Source organism: Eulemur rufifrons, chromosome 8, assembly GCF_041146395.1.
Source record: "Eulemur rufifrons isolate Redbay chromosome 8, OSU_ERuf_1, whole genome shotgun sequence".
Taxonomy (NCBI): Eukaryota; Metazoa; Chordata; class Mammalia; order Primates; family Lemuridae; genus Eulemur; species Eulemur rufifrons.
In genome coordinates this window covers 87,083,424-87,097,893 of record NC_090990.1, presented here as the reverse complement: position 1 = coordinate 87,097,893, position 14,470 = coordinate 87,083,424, and the positions used below count along the sequence as shown (strand labels likewise).

The window sequence follows — 14,470 nt, the reverse complement described above, 5'->3', positions numbered from 1 at the left end:
ATTTATTCCAGTGATTCTCAAACCTGATTGATTATCAGAATCACCTGGAGCTCTTTCAAAAACAATTAACAAACAATTCTATTTTCAGACCTGTGCATACATATTTCAGGGGAAGAAGGGGGGAGGATATAGATCTGTATTTTGAAAAGTTCCCCAGGTCTCCCTGGGAAATGATATGAGCAATCAAGTTTGAGAATAGATGAATCATGTTACCACTGGGAAGAGGTTTGTTATAAGTAGTAACCAAGCGACTTAAATGGTTCTTAAGCATCTGCTAGAGGGAATAATTGTAATTATGAATATCTAATGTCTGTTAGATCTTGCTACTCCCTCACCCACTTGAGGAAGAAACAAACCAAAAAAGTAAGATATGATCTTTTTTATTTTTGTTATTAAAAAATAGTACGCTTAAAATATATTTACTTCCCACACTTATAAGCTATCTCTTACCCTGAATTCCTCAGTAAACACTGAGAAGACAACATAGGAGGTTCTTCTCTTTTTTCTTCCCTCCTTCAACTCTATTTCAGTTTTCTCTTTATCTTTCCTTGCCTTTCCTTTCTTCTTTCCTTTAGTTGGGTGGTTTATAACACTTTAGAAAATTTTCCTGACTGGAAGAGGGCAATCTGAATGAACTCTTACTTGTCTTGGGAGTGGAAGTAAAGATTCTAATCGTGGACCCTGACTTCCAGGAGGACTTCCATCTCCTCCTCAGTGCCCTACTCTTCCCCACTCTAGTGTCCAGACTAGACTGGGGTGGGGAAATAGAAAAGGTAGACAACAAGAGATGGTGGAAAACTGAGGTAAACGTGTTAACATTTTTTTTCTCTAAGTAAATTACATGAATTTTCCTTATCCTTTAATATCCACTACTGTTGTGGACGGCCTCTGGGAAACATTTGTTGCATTAGATCTTTTATGTTGAATATTGTAGTAATATCAACAAAATATGATTTTTAGGGTCTGCTAGTTGACATTTAAAATACTTCATCATTGTCATTTTTATATTTCTGTAATAGAATTTGACCTATCTTAGAATGATTCTTTATCCTTTTTCCTCCTTAAATCCTTTTTTAAAAATATTATTTATTTTTCTACCTATGCCCATCTTGAAGCATAGAATAGACACAAATTTTGAAGCTACATTTTTTGGGGTTTTTTTATTCTGCCTTTTTTAAGGGAAGAAAAATATTAATTTGAGAGTGCATTCTTAATTACACCATTAGTCCAACAGTCATTTTTATTATTACCCCAATGTGCTTAAAAGCATCCAAAATATTTTGAGATGGGAAAGGGTTTGAGTTTGGTTCCTAAGTGTTTATTTTTTGATAGTTTTTACTAAATTTCCATGGTAATAGTGGAAAGAAGGAAAATCGAATATTGGATATCATTTCTTTAACTTAAAAGTTTTTAATGAATACTATTCAAATTGGTTGAATATGCTGAAGTATACATAATGGAAGAACATGATTATTATTTTCACATTGAATAAAAATGTATTTAACAAATACTTAAAGCAGAATTAACTAAGCAAAAATAATTTTTTTTTTTGCTTAGAAAGTAGATGAAAGTTGTTTAAGAAAAAAGTATTTCCTGCTAATTTAAACTTGTATACTATCTGAGGAAAAGAAACATATTTTTTGGATTTTACTTCTACAGTCTCACGTTAACCACTATTGTTCTCATGACATTCTCCTGTATTAATGTGATCATCATGGCATTTCTTAAATCCTATTTTATTCAGCATTTTTCCAAATAAAGCCATCAGGAGTTGACATTGGCTATTGCCAGGACAATAGAAAAGTTATTACTGCATTGGAATAATTTGATTATGTAGATTAAAGAAAAGTGAATCTATTATAATTGCTGTAGAGAAGCCATTTAATTTTGTGCCTGTTTACATTAGTCTTTTTTTAACTATAGATGAGCAGATTAATGGGGACGAAAAGATAGATTCTTTAACTGTGATAGCCAACCAAAAGATGAATATGAACGCAGAAAATGAATCTAAATCTTTTGGTTTAAATGACAAAAATGTTTACACATGTCAGGGAATTAAATAGGCAGTTGGTCATGCTTTTATTTTTCTCCAAGATCTTTGGCTTCCTGATAAAAGTAGGAATCTTTAGGAATAGAGTGTATAGAAAGTAAAGCTGACTTCAAGATTCAGTTCCTTTTTGTTAATTTATTGTTTTAAATCCTAAGTACCTAAAGCAGTGACTTTGTGACTCACCATGTGTATCTTTCAGGGTGGGAACTTGTAGCATGAGCTAAGAAAGAATTCTGGACACGACGATTAGTTTTAAAGAAAAATTTATTTTAATTCCCAAGGGAGGGAAGGGCAGGGCAGGAAAGAAAGAAGTGTTGGCCCCAAGGGTAAAGGGTTCAGAGGTTTTTATTGGGATACAAGGGAAAGAAAAAAAAATAGTTATTGCTGCCAGCTCTTAGCAAGAGGCAGCTACTGTTTTTCCTCTTCTCTGTGAGGCTGGCTTTATCAGGGTCCTTGGAATGGTCTGGTGGGAGCTGGGGGAGCATCATTCTCCTTCTGTCTGCTCAGTTCTTTTCAAGCGCTGTAAAAACAAACTCTTAGAGAAGACAAGTTAAGCCACAGGAGGTTAGTCAAACAAAGGGGCAAGTTGTGTGCTGTGATCTTTCTCTCTTTAAAGGGCAATTATGTCCTGTGAGTTTTCTCCTTTTTTTTCTTTTGGTTAGTTTATTTTTTCTCTGTTAGATAGCTTATTAGCAAGGCTGTCCTTTCAATATCTTCTAAGTTGCTTTCTAGAGATTGGAAAAGAAAAATAGTAGTAGTTGGCTTTGCTTTTAGTGTTCTTTTATTTCTTACAACATTCCAAAGATTGGCTTATTTTAGGAGATAAAAGAGTTTATCATTTTATTTTTAAAAACTTTGCTAAGAAGACTTATAATTCTCAAAATAAAAATCTCCATGGAGCTTATGGTAGTGTTATCACCTGATAAATAAGAAATAAAATATTTTATGTCAAACTTTTATCTAAATACTTGTCAAATTTGAAATATGTAACTGAATGTATATAATCTTTCTTTTTAGCAGCCAAGAATAATTTAAGTTTCACAAGTAATACTGATATGCCCTTTTCTTACCATGTTTTGCTAACCAACCAAATCTGTAATTCACATGATCATCCTTAATGTTTGTACTAATGGAGTACTATACTGTACTGTAGTGTTACAGATTGAACCTAAATGTCAACTAGTAAGAATGGATAATTCATATATAGAGACTTATATGGGTATTTATACTTATAAACAGTTTTGTATTGTGAACAGAATAAAATAAAAGAGGCTTTTACCTTTCCCAGCTATTAATAAGTTAGTCCTGCAACTTCAGAGTTTAATAGGAGTCCCTGTTTATAACAGATATTTTTATTTCCTCACAATTTTGTGTTTTGTAAAGTGTTAAGATCTTCTAATTCTATACCTTTTGCATGTCACTGGATTTTTAAGATCTAACAACTTGATTTCCCTTTACTAATAGAAAGCATGAAATTTCCTTGTTAGCAAAACAAATTCTCAGATCCCTTATGGGGATCTCAGTGGTGTTACTGAAAGGAAAAGCCCATTTATCATTCTCCTTCAGAGTATTCACTATTTTAAAACAGGTTCTCAGTCATCCTGGAATAAAGAAAACCACTTATTTTAACCAGCGTGTAATTGTTCTTTATACATCAAATTCATGCTTTTACTTCTTTCTCATTTCTCTTTTACTTTTCATTCTGTCCTTTCCAAATAATTATTTTAGGGATATGGAGAAAAGGATCACTTCTTAAGGGTAATAACTTAGGGGTTTATTGGGATTTTCACTTTTAGTTTTATTTAGCCTTTGTTCAAATGTCATATTAACTCTAAATTCATCCATCAAATATAACTAATGGATCAGGCGTGGTGGTTCACACCTGTAATCCCAGCACTTGGGGAGGCCAAGGCAGAAGGATAGCTTGAGGCTAGGAGTTCGAGACCAGCCTGAGCAAGAGTGAGACCCCATTTCTACAAAAAATAGAAAAATTGGCCAGGTGTGGTGACATGCACCCATAGTCCCAGCTACTGAGGAGGCTGAGGCAGGAGGCTTGCTTGAGCCCAGGAGTTCAAGGCTGCAGTGAGCTATGATGAGGCCACTGTACTCCAACCCAAGTGACAGAGTAAAGGCCAAAAAAAAAAAAGTTAAAGCTGGGCAGGGTGGCCCACACCTGTAATCCTAGCACTCTGGGAGGCCAAGGCAGGAGGATCTCTTGAGCTCAGCCTGATGTTCGAGACAACCTGAGCAAAAGCGAGATCCTGTCTCTACTGAAAATAGAAAAAATTAGCCAGGAGTAGTGGTGCACACCTGTAGTCCCAGCTACTTGGGAGGCTGAGGAAGGAGGGTTGCTTGAGCCCAGGAGTTTGAGGTTGCTGTAAGTTAGGGTGACGCCACGGCACTCTAGCCCAGGCAACAGAGCAAGAGTGTCTCAAAAATAAATAAATAAATAATGCTTTCTTTGATATTTCTCCGGTATTTGTCTTTCTTTTCATTCCTGCTTTTAATCTCCTCATTCCTGTTCTTCCCCCCACCACCACCTCTCAGATGACTTCAGCAGCTTTGTGTCCCCTTCAGTCTGCCTTTATGCATTCCTGCCAGATGTCCTTCATATTTATACAAAGACATTCCAATAATGTCAAACATGCTTGTTATCTTTAGATGACCCCAAGTCTGAAAGTTTCTTTCAAATTCAGCATTTACATGTAACTCTAGATAATAAGCATAGAGTAATCACAGGTATAGTTCTAAGTGTCATTCCTGTATCTACTCCTCTTAACTTCTCTATTCCTCTCACTCATGTGTTTGCACTTAGGATCATATCTGTACCATTGCATTCAAGATTTTCAACAATCTGACATTGTTGTCCAGCCGTATTTCTATTTTCTGGCACAGTTCATCTACTTCATTAAGAAAGGTTCTTCATTGTTCCATACTATTCCCATTCCTGCTTCTAAATAAATACCAGCAGCTACCAGAGTAAGAGCTACTTAGTTTTCTAGGAAATAGTTAAATAGTGTTAAAATAAAATTTAAGGCTACCTAACCTGGAGAGTCTGCTTTATATTTTTTAATCAATTTCATAAGATTATAAATATGCCGATTAGAATAATGTACTATGATTGATACTAATAATCTTTGCTTGCAATAACTGCCCCTTAATTGTAAAGAAATTAAGAAATTAAGGTTACAGAAGAATAGCTACCATTTATTTGTTTGGTTTGTATTATATAATAGTTAATATACCAATATAAATTTTTGGTTAGATGTTGTAGGGGAAAAAGATTTCTTTTCTCACCCATTCCTAGGTTCATGACTGAGACCCCTATAACAAAAGAGATTAATAAGATAAAAACATGCAGATTTACTTAATAGTTTTACTGACACCAAAGCCTTCAGAATTGAAGATCCCAAAAAACAGGTCAACTTGTATAGTTTTATGCTTAGATTTGATTAAGAGGTGGACAGTCATGGGGAAATATGATTAGATGACAGAAGGGTGTGATCTGATGGTAATAAACTGGGGGCAATTTAGCAAGGCCTGTTTGTTCAGATTGTTCCCTGTTATCTCCAGAGATAAGGACATTCCTTTCTTCTTGGTATAGGGTGGGTACCTCTAGAATTAGGGTCAAATGACCTGTTTCAGAGGAAGGTCAGAGAATTCTTTTAAGGAGAATGATAGACCTTAACTGCTGCAGCTGTTTTTTTGTTTTTTGTTTTTTGTTTTCCAAATATCAAGGTGCCATATTTTAGGATAGTGTGTCCAGAACCCCAGCAGTGCTCTACTGTGTTTTCTTTAAATCTTCATAAAGACTCTACCTGAGATTATCTGTTTTATATTTGAAGAAATTGAGTCTCTAAGAGCTAAAAGGATAGGCAATACTGTGGCAGAACCAAAATGCAAGTCCAGGTCTCCATGTCTTAAATCCATTGCTTTTTCTATTGTGTAACATGGTATCCCTAAAATAGTACAGAACTGTGGAAACAGCTTTGCCAAAGTAGTCTGTAGGAAATTTGCAAACAGCACTCTTAGAAATGTATAGTTCTGTGCTCAGAGGCTCTTCTCAATATTAATCAGCAATTCATAGTCATTTTTGTTTGTTATATGTCATTGTAAGCACATTGTTTTCAAGCTTTATTCAGGAGATTATCCAGGGTCCAGAGATACTGACATGTGATGCAAGTTGAAGATGTTCGGAGATAATATTTGAGTGCTATGTGGCAAGAATAATTAAGTTGATTAAGGCCACTTGATGAGAAGACTTTGGAAAGCATTAAGAATGAAGGAGGGAGTGGTGAGTGTATGTGTTCTTGTGTATCTAAATCCTCTTCCTTTTATACTTGTTCTTTACAACCTTTTCTCTCAGACTAAAGATCACTTTGACTTTGTACGCTAAGTGTGCCTTTTTAATTGTTCTTTTTCTATTATCTGGATTCTGATTTTTTAATTTAGCTTATTTGAATGCATTAAAGTATATTTAAATGAGAATTTGAAGATACATTTAGGAAATTGTAGTATAAAAGACTGGATAACAAAGGCTTCTTTATAATGAAGTGCACCAAAAATGGAAGCTGCAGGAAGCAACCGTGTGGGCAAATGAAAAATGTCTTTGTCTACAGATTGCAGCAATCCTACATAAACATGGAGGTCTCTGTCTGGCTTAGGACAGCTGGCTAAGTCCGATCGTTCCCCTCCATACATCCTTTAAAACTATCGCTCTAGCTGGACACAGTGGTGTGCGCCTATAGTCCTAGCTACTCAGGAGGCTGAGGCAGAAGGATCGCTTGAGCCCAGGAGTTCAGGGCTATAGGGCGCTATGCCGATCCAGTGTCCACACTAAGTTCGGCATCAATATGGTGACCTCCCCGGGGTGGGGGACCACAAGGTTGCCTAATGAGGGGTGTACTGGCCCAGGTGGGAAACGGAGCAGGTCAAAACTCCTGTGCTGATCAGTAGTGGGATCGCACCACTGCACTCCAGCCTGGGCAACATAGTGAAACCCCATTTCTAAAAAAAATAAATAAATAAAACTATCACTGTACATACTGCTTCCCTTGCCAGTTTGTTCAGTATCTCTACTGGTTAAGTGTACTGTATTATTTTTACAGTAGACAACCAAGGAATTCCTTTATCCATATTAACTGGTTTTTGAGATATCTTATGATTTTTGAAAATAGGTATTATTTAGTTGGTTGTTTAATGTTTAAGGAACTGTAGCCAAGAAGTAGAATGAATGTAGCAATATTATTTTTTAAGGTGCCACGTTGGCTTAACTAATCCAGGGTTGTCAGTAAAGGTCATTTAATATTTTAGATAGGAAAGAGCTAATCAGGTAGCTTCCATGAAGTTTTTCTCATTAAGCTGGTTGGTTTCTCATTAAGAAAGTGATTTCTCCAAAATTACAGTTTATATAATCTCTTAAGTCTGTAACCAAAGTTCAGGCTGGTTAGTAAGTATTAACTTCTTAGCACTAAATTTGAAATCTTGGTCTTTCATGGTATACATTCTGCTGTAAATTGGAAGGACAGGGGTGGGAGCTACAGTGGCGTTTCTAATTCACTGTGGTCTGATATACAGCAGCAAGGTGTGCTATAAGCAAGTCATAGCTGGGTTTATTTATAACTAAATGTGTAAGGATCCTTGTTTGTGGTTCTGAAATCACATATTTCTTACCCTGAGCAGTTTTTGCTTCACATTTGTTGAGTGAGTGGCCTTATTTTTCTAGGTCCTTTAGAAGTTCTTAGTCTGCTCTGTTCTTCATTTTAATGAATGATTTTAAAATTTTCTACTCATAGTATTCACTTTGGCTCTGTTTCTTTGCATAGTAAAGGCAAATCTAGATCTAAGACCCTTCATTTAATGACCTTTGTCTAAAAATTAGTAACACAAATATATAGGTATAATTCAAAGGAAAAAATGCCTGATGACCAAAACTAGCTCAGCTTACGTTTACAGTTATATTTGAGAAGTGTCTCTGCCTGACCCCTATATCACTTTCTAGGATGTCTTGAACAAGGCCAAGAAATATAGTATTTTTTTTTTTTTTTTTTGAGTCTACTTGATGCCATGCTTTTCAGTTTCTTCTCACATGGAACTAGATATGTGTTTCCTTACCCTTCTTGCCAGATGATACATGCCTTTTAAAGCTGTCTCCTCCACAAACTCCTCTAAAATATAGTAGTTGACATTTGGCTTCTACTCAAACCAGATATATAAATATAGGAGTCATATATAACAAGTCAGAGCTAATGATGTTAATTAAAGGTGGGCTTATTTGAATATAAAGGCAAATGAGTATTTCATATACTGTACCAATACCATTAACTAATACAACAGCCTATTTTGCTATTTCAGGTTTTGCAGGAGCTCAAACTTTGATCCTCACAATATAAACTTTAAACCCCATTATAACATGGGTATTTACTGTATCTATACTGTTAAGACTGACTGGAACTATGACTACTTTTATGGCAAAGGAATAATTTATGCCAAAATCAAGGACAGTAAAATATGTAATGATTTTGCTGTACCAGTTTTTTATGATAGGTTGGTACTTGTGCCTGTTGTTAAAATTTTTTAACATCCACCCCTCCGAATAGCTTGTGTTATGCTTACTCTAATTGGGAACACAAGTCCCTTTGGATCTCAAATAAAAACATTAAGTCTTCACAGAAAAAAAAATAGAGGATGGAAACAAAATGTGATAGAATCTGGTGATTTTGATGGAGGTACAGTCTTAGTGGAAGCAGATCTTTTTCCCCTTTCTTCTGTGTGTGTGTGTGTCTGTCTGTCTGTCTGTCTGTCTACACACATCTTTCTGAAGTGACTGACATGATACTATTTTGAAGTCTTTGAAAAGAGTAAGTTGGTGAAGTATTTATTTAGCCTTTCAAAATGGTAAAACATCTTAGAAGAAGCTCTACAAAGAAATTGTACTCACTAGACCAACATATATATATCTATATTTGGCCATTTTTCCAGAGAAGGGAGCTGTTTATACCAAATTATTTTAAGAGACTACTGATTTTCATGTTTATTTGTTAGAGACAGATTCCAATTGTAAATTTTAGTGAGCTGTTATTTTGTATTTATATTCATAGTCATATTAGGTTCTTTTACCTTAAGATAAAATTTAAATTTTATATGCACTCATGTCTTCAACCAATTATTATTACCTTTTCTTAAATCTGGCTATAAAATAAAAGAAATATCCAGCACCCAGAACAGCATCAGTTTTCCGTAAAAGATCTGGTCCATCTTGTCTTAGAATGATTATAAAAAATCTACAATAAGAAATGTTTCCATTGTTCATTCAGAAGATCTTACTTAGAAAGCTTGAAAATTTCAGAAATGAAAATAGGATAAACCTCCAAATCTAGAATTCCTTTTGATTAACAGTGTAAATCATTTCCTCCCATTAGTTAAGTTAATTTGAGAGCAGATATTTGTTTGAATGAATCAAAAAAATTAAAGTGTAAAAAGGGTAATATACTTTGGTAAAACAAAGATTCATTCTGTTAATCAAAGACTATGACTATACTTTTCTATTCCTAATCATCGAAACTAATTCACTCAACCGTGGCTCCTTTATAGAGTGCTGGAAGGGCTAACTATGATATTTTAGTGTAAAAAGCAAGATCTCTTATTGATAGATTTTAGTTTTGTGCTCATTCTTTCTTAGACATATTTACATATATTTTTCCCAAATCAATTCTGAAAAACCACATACTGAAAGAAAGATCAGGGATAAAAATTACCTGTTGGGCTTACAAATGGCATTTAGTTAAAAACCTTTGAAGATCATCTTGGGACCTATTAATACAGTTTGGTTATTTGGCCCCTCTAAATCTCATGTTGAAATTTGATCCCAAGTATTGAATGTGGTGCCTGGTGGGAGGTGTTTGGGGTCATGGGGGTGGATCCCTCCTGAATGGTGTGGTGCCCTCCTGTGATAATAAGTTCTTACTTTATTAGTTCACAAAGGAGCTGGTTGTTTAAAAGATCCTGGCACCACCACCTCTCTCTCTTGCTCCTGCTTTCACCATGTGACATGCCTGTTGTTCCCCTTTGTCTTCCACCTTGATTGGAAACTCCCTGAAACCCTCACCAGAGGCAGTTGCTGGTGCCATGCTTCTTGTGCAGCCTGAGAATTGTGAGCCAAATAAATCACTTTTCTTTATAAATTACCAAGCCTCAGGTATTTCCTTTATAGCAGTGCAAATGGACTAATACACCTATGCTTGAATATCGTTGTATGGGTTTTCATATCTGCCCGTGTGCAACAAACATAGATTTATGTCTATATGAAAGTAAATAAACACTCTATGACTCAAACCCTCACAAAAGTGAAATGCATTTAACTCTGAGATACAAAAACAATAGAAATTTGATTTTTAAAAAAGATCTATAATAAAGTAGTTTTAATAAAAGAATAATTCTGCATGTTAGGAAATTGACTATGACTCAATAGGATGAAGCAACAAAATGTTAACACTTTGAGTATTTTCTCTCTTTTGTATTTAAATTGGTGGTTACCATGGGGACATACATAAAGGCTTTGGGATGATGTGAAGGAAATAAAAATGAGTGATGAAATTGGACAATTGAATAGTGTCATATCACTTAACAGAATATCGATTGAAGAAAAACTTCCAAGGATCCCTGCATATTATATCTGTATCTCTTCTCAAGAGAACTGGAGATGTTCATAACTCAACCTTAGATCATGCATAAAATGAAAAGCTAAAAGGGAAAATGTATTTGAAAGTGTTCTGTGGCTGCAGGATCCTGAGTGAAAATCAGATTTGACTATAAATAGAGTCCATGAACACCTACATGAGGAGAGAAGCCATTTTACTTTTAAGAATGCAGTTGGAATACAAATATTAACATCCTCTCACCCTACCCCAAAGAGAGAGAAAAAATGAAACAAAAGCACATACTTTTATGTTTATGATCTTGGTACGAAAAGTGCTTAAGGCAGGTATGGTCTTTTATTTTCAGTGATACAAAATCATCACTGCAAATTAACACTCTCTTTTCTGGCAGTGAGAAAACAAGACATCTGTGTTCATGAAGAGAAAGCCTTTGTCCAAATAAGACAGGAGGCTCTATGGAGAGAATATTAAGGAATTAACAGATATAGATTGTGAGTTGTCCTTGTTTAAAGCCTAGTTACCTCAAATTTTTATTTACTTCTTCCTTTTTTTATTTAAGGAAGGATATTAAATTGAGCCACCTTCCTCACTGTTCTGTCCTCTAGGGAACTGTATTTGCAAACACCGTATGTTGTATAGAGTGATTTACCATTTCCATTTTACCAAATACTTGTTAAAGGGCTTAAATGGATATGCAGTTTAAACTTAGTGGACACTTCAGAAAGAAAATTCAGTGCTTACATAGACAAACTGTTGAAGGCAGAACTGCTTACATTAATTTTCACTAGCCATCTCAGCTGCAGCTCCTGCATTTGGAGGACAAATGTGAATAGTATTTCAGTGTACTTTACATTTTCAGTGTCACTAATCGTGTTCTGCCACTTGAAAGAGGGACTGAGCTTAAAGATCATATTCTAGGCTTCCCCCTCCCCAGTAAAAGTTCCAAGGAACTTGCCTTCCTTAGTTTTAGGGCACAGACCGTAAAGTTGTTTGCAGAGAGAAAATGTTTCTGAAATTTTGTGAGATCCTTATTTGGAAAAGTTGTACTTTTAAACATTTAAGGGTGGAGGATGGGTCATGTGTCCTTTGTACCTGCTGTCTTAGGGTAATGTTCTGATTAAGAGTGCTAGAGCCAATTTGCCAGGTTTGCTTTCTGTTGCCATTGAGTGATAGCTGTGAGGCTTTGGGCAAGTTCCTTAACCTTTCTTTGCTTCAGTTTCCTCTTCTATGAAATTAAAATAGTAGCACCTTCCACATAATATGGTGGAATAAAATTAGAAAATACATGGAAAGTATTGAGAAAATAGGTGGCACAAGATAAGTAATCAATTGGTAAATAATGTTGCTATCATCATCTTTAACATTTTATATACTGATCCACATAACTGGACAACTATACCTGTTTTTAATTCATCAAATACTAATGGTACAATATAAAAATATATTGTCTGCATCTGGGTGGTTTGCAACCTAGTAAACATAAATATTAATAAACATAACAGTGGTGTGAACACGAATGAAATTCTTATAAGAGAATTATCCCTGAAAAGATTGACCCTAGAGGGTAGAGACTACTTCTAACATAGAAAATTATGTAAGGTTTTATGAAGATGTGGGCTTTTGAGCTGGGCTTCATAAAGACTTAAAGGATTTCAAAAAGGACAGGAAGTGCCTAGACAGAAGACCATAAACAAACCTATATCTATTAAGTACCAACCAGGCATTATACTAAGTACTATCTTAATTGAAAATCACACCATCAATCTTTTAAGATACTAATATATACTCTTGACCTGTGCTTACAAATGAAATTGAGGCTCAGATTTGCCCACAATTACACAGCTGAAATAGGGAGTAAAGTTGGGATTTGAACCCAGGTCTGCCTGGCTCTAAAACCCATACTGTATCTGCTGTACTGCCTTCAGGCTGGAGAACTGTGTGAACAAAGGTAAAAATGAGGGAAAGTGCAATAGACTTCTGGTAGAGTAGTCTAAGTAAGATGGTAAGGTAGAACTCTGGTACCCATTGAGGCCACCAGATTGTGTAGTCTTGAATGCTGTACTGAAAAAAAAAAAAAGAATTTGAGATTTCTTCTGTAGGCATTAAGTAGCTCCTAAAGCCCACTGTGTAGGAAGATGAGAGTGTCACATGAGAATATTATCATAGCAGCAGGTAGAGGAGAAGAGATTAGAAGTAGAGAGTCCAGTTAGGTAGGTTATTGAATAATTTATTTAGTATTTTTTTTCTGCATTCAATTTCATTTTAGAAAATAAGAATAACAGAAAACACCTACATGTAACATTCGTCCTTTTTAAAATGTTGTGGTTGGCCTCACATATTACAAACATGTTTATTTAAAGATGTTTCATTATATTCACTTCAAAAAACAATTTTTGAACTATGTTTGAGAATACAGTTATTATCTTCCACCTACTAGCATATAACTTACTTTTTCTTTCCCCCAAGACTTCACTTATTTAACTTAATACATGTGAATTGAAGAGTTCTGTTAAGGGATAAGATTAAAGAAGATGATTTCCCAGCTGATCCCCGGGAGGGATAGGTCTGGTAAGAGATCACTGAAGGAACAAAACACTGGAGTAGAGGAAAATTCTTCTTTACACTCTTGGGTTCTCTGGCTGGGTCTTCCAAACTGTTAACAGATTAACAGGAGAAAAGACATACAAATGTATTTGATGTTAAAAGTTTTACGTACAATGGTGGGCGGGGCGGGGGAGGCCGGCGCAGAGTGGTGGGGAGGGCAGTGTGGTAGGGGAAACTTCCTAGAAAGAAGGGAAAGCCCCCAAAGAAATGGCTGTGTTTGAAGACTTCTGTGTCATTTGGACAAAAGAAGATAAATTTAAAGAAAAGTAACAAGACAAAGGAAAGGGACTTTGGGCTTCTGGGGTAACAAATAGTAGGAAGGCAAATATGGGAAACCAATGGTAGATAATGGCTAGTTAATAAGGTTTGTTTGTATAGGCTCTTTCTCAGTGCTATCTCGTTTGATGAGGTTGTTATCCCCTTCCTAGTATGGGAAGTGATTATGGGTATAGGGTAAGGGGACTTACCTTTACAAGGGGGATTTATTATATATTTTCAGGCAGATAGGTGGAGGGCACAGAGCTCATCCCGTGTCTACTTTTTCTCAGTTGCCTTCAACTCAAATAATCCTTATGTCAGAATGGCATATTTTGGGGTGGCATATTCTGATCTCCAACCACAACAAAGAAAAACTAATCCTATCTGTCCCTTGCATAAAGATGGCCATTGCCTCTTATCCATAAATAAAATTCTGACTCTGGTATGATATAGTTAGTTTGCATGCTTACCCCAACCTAATATTCCCATCTCATCAACTAATACCCAAGCTCTGCTGTCCTCAACCCCAGGGCTGAGACCCAGTATCAGCAGTACCAGTCTGTGTCGTGTTAGGAAATGGGCCACACACATCACTTCCTGGGCTCTGCACCTCACCTTTCTCCCTCTCCCCACCACCCATCCATGGAAAAATTGTCTTCCATAAAACTGGTCCCTGGTGCCAAAGAAGTTGTGAACCACGAAGGCAACCTGCTTTCCAGTCACCCAATTTCTCATCTGAAACTATTTTCTTTCAAATTTATTGCATTTGCATAACCATGTCCTTTTGTCTAACATATCCATCTTTTCTCCTGAGAAATTTCAGCTTCTACACTTCCATGTTCCATTTGTGGCCTTATTTATGAAGCCATTCTTACCTTTTCCAGGTAGAATATTCTTCTTG

General features: G+C 35.7%; 1 protein-coding gene and 1 non-coding gene across 4 annotated transcripts in view; both read left to right on the top strand.

Moving 5' to 3' along the window:
* Positions 1 to 14,470, top strand: part of COP1 (COP1 E3 ubiquitin ligase) — a 243,896-nt gene that overhangs the window by 214,222 nt on the left and 15,204 nt on the right. The gene's annotated exons all lie outside the window — the stretch shown is intronic.
* On the top strand, positions 6,614 to 6,752 carry LOC138391196 (small Cajal body-specific RNA 3). Its single transcript, XR_011234808.1, has one exon. It is a non-coding gene; the product is annotated as a small Cajal body-specific RNA 3 (non-coding RNA).